The 6,399-nt window shown below is 38.3% G+C and overlaps 1 long non-coding RNA gene across 1 annotated transcript; it reads right to left on the bottom strand.

The window, feature by feature from the left end:
• Window positions 1-4,803: 4,803 nt before the first annotated feature.
• LOC136834545 (uncharacterized) lies at window positions 4,804-6,163 on the bottom strand. The gene is made up of 3 exons (XR_010851849.1): window positions 6,015-6,163; window positions 5,661-5,821; window positions 4,804-5,023 (listed from the first exon to the last, which is right to left on the bottom strand). It is a non-coding gene; the product is annotated as an uncharacterized lncRNA (long non-coding RNA).
• Between the last annotated feature and the right edge of the window lie 236 nt (window positions 6,164-6,399).

The raw sequence follows: 6,399 nt of genomic DNA, 5'->3' as shown, positions 1-6,399 counted from the left end.
GGCTAATAAGTACTGTGCATGAGAGCATTCACAAGACAGTCTGGCCAATTCAATAACACAACAAAGCCCGAGAGAGAGAGAGAGAGAGAGAGAGAGAGAGAGAGAGAGAGAGAGAGAGAGAGAGATGCAGAATGCTCACAATCGTGCCAAAAGAGAAGAGGCTCAGTAGGTTTTGGCACTGTACTTAAGTAACATCTCGGGTAGGGTGCAAACATTGCGGTCCCGTATACCCCCTGGGAAGACACCTAGTGAAAGTGGTTCCAATGCATAAGACATACGCCCTTGACTAAGGACACTGCGTCTTTGGAGACGTATTTTTTATCTTTTTTTTTTTTTTTTGCCGAGACGCAAACAAGATCTCAAAATAGAGCAAGGGTCGACTAGACGAAAGCACCTTGTCAATTTGTTTCCTCCCTTCCTCCCTCCTTGGACAACTTCCTAATAACATCATTTCACTCGAACGACAGTCATGCTCTTGACCTTTGATACTTGAAAAGGTCGCATAGTTTCATAGTTACCTTGACGTTATTATAAATATCAGTTTGTTAGGTCTTCGCTCTGCTTTGTTATTCATTCTTCTTCATTCCGACGTTTACGTTAATAATACCCCCAGCTATTAATGTTTCTAATTCTGCTTTTAGACAGACGCACTTCATCTTTTGCATCGCTTCTATGTAACTAATTCAGATTTAATGGGTTTATTTAACAAACGATTCTTCTCTTCCCTTACGATTTAAGGGCTACAGAAATAGACAAAACTTCAGTCAGAACGCCATGAAATAGTGACTAAGCAACAGCAAGGGAGTGTCTACACTGCGGTAAAACATGTCATAACGTTCCAGCACGTAATTTATCGCAAACTCATATCCAGCAGGTTAAATACAGTAGAAACTAATGACTTATTGGTAGACCTAGTCAGCACTCCATACGAGTAACCAGTATTGGCCAAAGATTCGTTCTCCACATATGGTCGTTAAATTATATTCAACCTGCTAGTTATATGTAAGAGATAAGCTGTTGCCATGTGTCTACGACACTTTTCTTTTATTTTTTGGAAAGTTTGTGAATACTTTCCTTTATATGCGCTTCAATAGGACTTGGCATATTATTAGAGGGGTGCCAGAGGAGGTGGGAGACCTGGGCCGCATGTGAATTTAGGCAGAGGTGCTGTACTGCAGGGGTGATGCACCCAAATGTATTCTTATACAATTTAGGCCGAAACCCAAGCACTGGGACCTAAAAGGTCATTCAGCGCTGGACGGAAAATTGAGAGTAAGAGGTTTAAAGAGGTGCAAAAGGAGGAAAACCTCGCAGTTGCACTATGAAGCATTTTTAGAAGTGGGTGGTAAGTAAAATGAAAGAAAGAATATAAATGGAGGTACAGTAAGAGGAAAGAAAGGGGTTGCAGCTAGGGGCCGAAGGCACGCTGCAAAGAACCTTAAGTAATGCCTACAGTCCACCGCATGAGGTGCACTGACGGCACTAGCCCCCTACGGAGTAAATGAGTTAAGGTTATAGGAAAAAACAGAAGACTGGAGTGTACATCCCGACAAGAATCTATCAGGAATCATTCATGTTTTTGACAAAGGTGCAATTTCCATTGCAATTCATCGATGATTTGAAAGGAACAACTGAAACCCTAGCCAGTGACATTTATTGTAGAGCTTAGTTCACATCTAATTCGTTTCCTAATATCTTTTGAAACCGTTTTAAACTTGCGAATATCCCTGTAATGTCACAATATATTGGCAAACACTTATGCAATAACATGCCGATTATTCTTTATATGCCTTCACGATTATTTTTATGAGCATTCGCAATTTTTAAGTGATGTGCTGTACCGCTGATCGTACGACGAGAGAGTTGATTAGCCTTATACCTTATCAGAAAATGGTTGGCTAACCACCAAGAAATGCCGGCACGTCATCGTCCCATAAACCAGTTTAAGCATCCTTAGGGTAGGTCATGAAGCTGTCAAAATACTGGACGAAAACCGGTGAGATGCCATCATCTGAGACCATCTCTTCCGATGACAAGAGGGTATTCTTGCGCGCGTGCGCATACATACATTCATTCATACATATATACATACATACATATATATATATATTATATACACCTACATACATACATATATATATATATATATATATATATATATATATATATATATATATATATATATATATACACACACTAGTACATACATTTATACTTATCATACAACAATTGTTCACTGTTCATCATACAAAACGAAAGAATTGAGAGAGAGAGAGAGAGAGAGAGAGAGAGAGAGAGAGAGAGAGAGAGAGAGAGAGAGAGAGAGGTAAAAAAAAACCCACAGCTTCTCCTAGCTTGCTAAAGAGATTTCGCATTGCGAGAATACAAAGGATTTTTTTATTTTGTTTCTGTAAAAAAATTGAGGCATTCACTACATACTTCCCTGCACTTTCCTGGCAACGTGGAGTCTCTAAGTCACGGGATGTTCGTTGGCATTACCAGAGGTTTGCACAAAAGTATTTGGCACCGAGGCTCCCCAAATCTATTTAATCCGGGGAGGCCTTCCACCATGTTGAAACAAAAGGTGATTTCACATGGGAAGTTTTTTCCCACTCTGCCTCGTTGGTTTCCCAAACATTACACCTGACTGTTTAGCCTGAACTCAGCTTTTCATTAGCTTATTTTGTTTCTGTGGTCGATTTTCACTATTGGACGTCCGTATTCAGAGATTTTTCCTGGTGTATCGTAAATTAACATTTTGATGGTTTTTTTTGTTTTTGGTAACCTCGCAACAGCAATAGCATTTTGAAACTCTCTATTTTCTAGTCCACTGACTTCAAATTATTAACAAATTCGAAATAAGGAGTTAGATACTTGCAGTTTCTTTCCTTCTACTTTCAAGCTTTGGAATTTACTTCCTGCTCTACACAGAGCCATAGATAGGCTTTAGACTTCCATTTTCCATTAGTCCGTGTATACAAATCTTGCGTTTCGTTGACTATTTCATTCATGTGATCTAGGTCACTTATCTCCAAGTTAACATCCCGAGAAACGAATGTTCTTTTTGAGTGAAAAAGACTACCCAGAAGGATTAACATTTCCCTTATGTGCAGTTAAAACATGGACGTGCTTATCATACATTCTCAATCACCCATTTCTTGACGAAGAACTAAAAGATGAAATAACATTCAAGAGGTCTGACCTAGAAGCAGTCGAAATATCCTACCATTGGTAATTTAAGTTTTAGTGATCATGATCCTTACAAAGGCAACAAAACAGGACAACACTGCAAATGAAAGCAACCAGCTAAACTTACACCTGTAGAAGGAGACGCCATCCGATTCAGTCAACCCGAGTAAAAGAACAATGAAGGGGCGCTCCAGTACGATAACAAGACCCAAGACAGGAAGGCACATAATGACGTTACTGCAATTCCTAAATAAATTACAAAACCTCGATGAACACTTCCGAGTTTAACCAATCAAATAGATTAGTCTGAGTTTATGAGCTAATCAAGATACTTATAATTAAGCAAAGCTTTTAAAATTGTCAATACAAGGGACCAAACAGCTAATACAGCAGTTACTATAATGCCAACTACTGGCTTAGACCAGCCAAAGTTTGCACTACCCTAGACCGCCAAAGTGTGTGTTTCCTCTCCAGTTCATAAAGAAATAAAACAGACATATTACCATCCCCACCTGTAAAGTAACCCTTATCTAGTTACGCATATTACCATCCCCATCCGTAAAGTAACCGTTATCCAGTTACGCATATTACCATCCCCATCTGTAAAATAACCCTTATCTAGTACGTGCGTAACTTTCAACAATGACAAACACAATAACTAAAACTGAAGTGCATCTAATCCCTTTGCTAGATAAATTGCACTATAAATCGAGTTTTTAAGACCACAAATTCACAGGAAGGTTAAACCTACGTTGGGGGTGATAACAAACCAGTCACAAACACTGGTTGTGCCATAGTTCTGTACCATTTGCTTTACTCTGTATGCCGTTTAGAGAACTCTTGCCTTCTTTCCTTAATTTTAATTTAGTTTAAGACATTTTACTCCCAGGCAATTTCAATTTAATTTCAGTTAATAAGGAATTTTACCCCTAGGCAATTTTAATTTAGTTTAATTATAAGGCATTTTACTCATAGGCGAAATTCAAAATACTAAACTCTGAAGGGATACTTTTAAACCTTACACCGCGACCAGCAGCATATCTACTCCAGAACTTTTTTTTTAATATAAATTTATTACCTTCGGGAAGAAATACGAAATTTGGAACTACTCTTATTCCACTTCCTAGACGATCTGGTTATCTTCATTATTTTTAAAATCCCTTTTGTTTACAAATCAAAGTCGCAGGACATCTTAAGTCGTTATATTAAGTTTAAGCCGATAGTATTGTTAAGCTGATTGTACTAAGTTTATCATTGGCTCTGAATTAATAACTATAGGATTCAATTTGAACCTTTCAATGAAAGGCTTAGAATATAGTTTAGCACTTACGATGAAAGTCTTAAAATATAGTTTAGCACTTACAACACTGAATTGTCAGTTATAGCCTTCAATTATCAGCTTCCGTAATTTTCTTTTCCTATAGTTAATAACTTCCTTTCCTTTTCCCATAATCAATATCTTCGTGTGGCTGAAAGGAAACATTATAAGCAGCTGCGAAGCCGTCAATTTCTCTAGATAAACCTTTAAGTTATACATACGCAGTTCCTCAATTAATCAGGGACAATTACATACTCAATTTGCTTGAGGGTTAACAAAAAATTCCAGGATTTTGTAAAAGAATAAATCCATTTACTAAAAGAAAAAAATTAAGCCGTACATCAGGAATATTAGCCGTACATCAGGAATACAGACTTAGTCGTCCTGCAATTACGGCGCTTACAGCTGGTCACTCATTATCCGTGCTTCTTTTAGTCACTGGCTCAAGCAACAAACTAGCAAGCCCGAGAATCAAGTCCTCCAAACTGCTGTTCAAGTCGTCATCGTTCAACGTGCCTGGAATCAGAATGAGAGCGACAAGAAATTGGCGAAAAAAAGGTGGGGCGGGGACTCCATACCTAAGCCCATAAGGCGGGGTGGGGTGGGGATTCCATACTTAAACCCACAATTCTCGAGTTCACTTACATCAATATAAACTTTCATACCACCTGAACCCTGGAGCATCAGCTTTATTGCTGAAGACCAGTGCTAAAATTGAAGTACAATGTATTGAAATATATGTACTAAAATAGAAAATAAAATAACAGATAAAATATAATAAAACTCATAACTCACAACAACTCACTTCTAGTAATGTCAGTAAGCTTACAGTAGTAAGCAACACTACTTCATTACCCTCCCAGTTAGGTCAAACTTCAGAAGTTTGACGTTAATTATCTAAATACTCCCACCTAAGAAAATTGCCGTGACTATGTGAAAAAAGCAGTTTCTAAAATAGACGAAAACATCCACCTGAACGCGAAAATACTAGGTTAGATATTTCAAATTGTGTGACTACTAACCGCTACCTACTTGTTAAACTCCCTCAAACTTACCGCAAGTCTGAAGACTTGATGTAAGTTTGAGGGAGCACCTCCACCCCTTCAGGGGCGGTGCCCCTGAAGGGGTGGAGGAAAAGAAAAAAACTACTTACCATTAGTTTCTCTGCGCCTATATACTTCAACCCGACGAACAAACTTAGTAGTTCAGCTGGAGTTAAATCTTGCCAAAACTATAAACATGAAAACTTGATGCCATGAACCTCGCCGAAGTATTCTTAAACTCGTGCATCATTGCAGACAACCTGACCAACAGCTGTAAAGGAAAAACTAATTAAACAAATTTAAAATTAACCAGAATTTTCACGCAGCAGCAGTCTTCTAATACACCCTTACAGTCGATTAAAATTAAGAGACCTACCTTGAAACTATCAACTAGGACTGTGTATTGCAGATAAACAATCTATAAACAACAAGCGTAAATTTAAAAAGCAGAAAGCTTCACCTACCGCAAAACGCAAAGCTTTCCACTAATGGGAAAAACCACGCACTTCGAATATTCACAAAAACACCGATACCTGAGAAATGGTATCACAGTTTGTATACAAACACCTGGTGACTATTGACTACTACCAGCAAAGGTTCGAAGGCGTTGACTCTGGACGCCTGTGGCCAAGGACGATGAATGCTAGAAGCGACGAATGTTAAGACACGTACGGATTAGCAACCAAGGACGCTCAAAGTCTTCTACGCAGCAACAATTCTCATTTAACAGATTAAGGGGAAACTAAGGCTAAATATTCACAAGCGTTTCTATATGACTGATTATATCTATTAAAACTGGCGTCACATCATCTAGGTTATTAACGACGATTCATAAGTGTGTATGTATTT

The sequence above is a fragment of the Macrobrachium rosenbergii genome, chromosome 54, assembly GCF_040412425.1.
Source record: "Macrobrachium rosenbergii isolate ZJJX-2024 chromosome 54, ASM4041242v1, whole genome shotgun sequence".
In the NCBI taxonomy this organism is placed as follows: Eukaryota; Metazoa; Arthropoda; class Malacostraca; order Decapoda; family Palaemonidae; genus Macrobrachium; species Macrobrachium rosenbergii.
The sequence above is the reverse complement of the archived record's forward strand: the minus strand, read 5'-3'. Positions and strand labels throughout refer to the sequence as shown.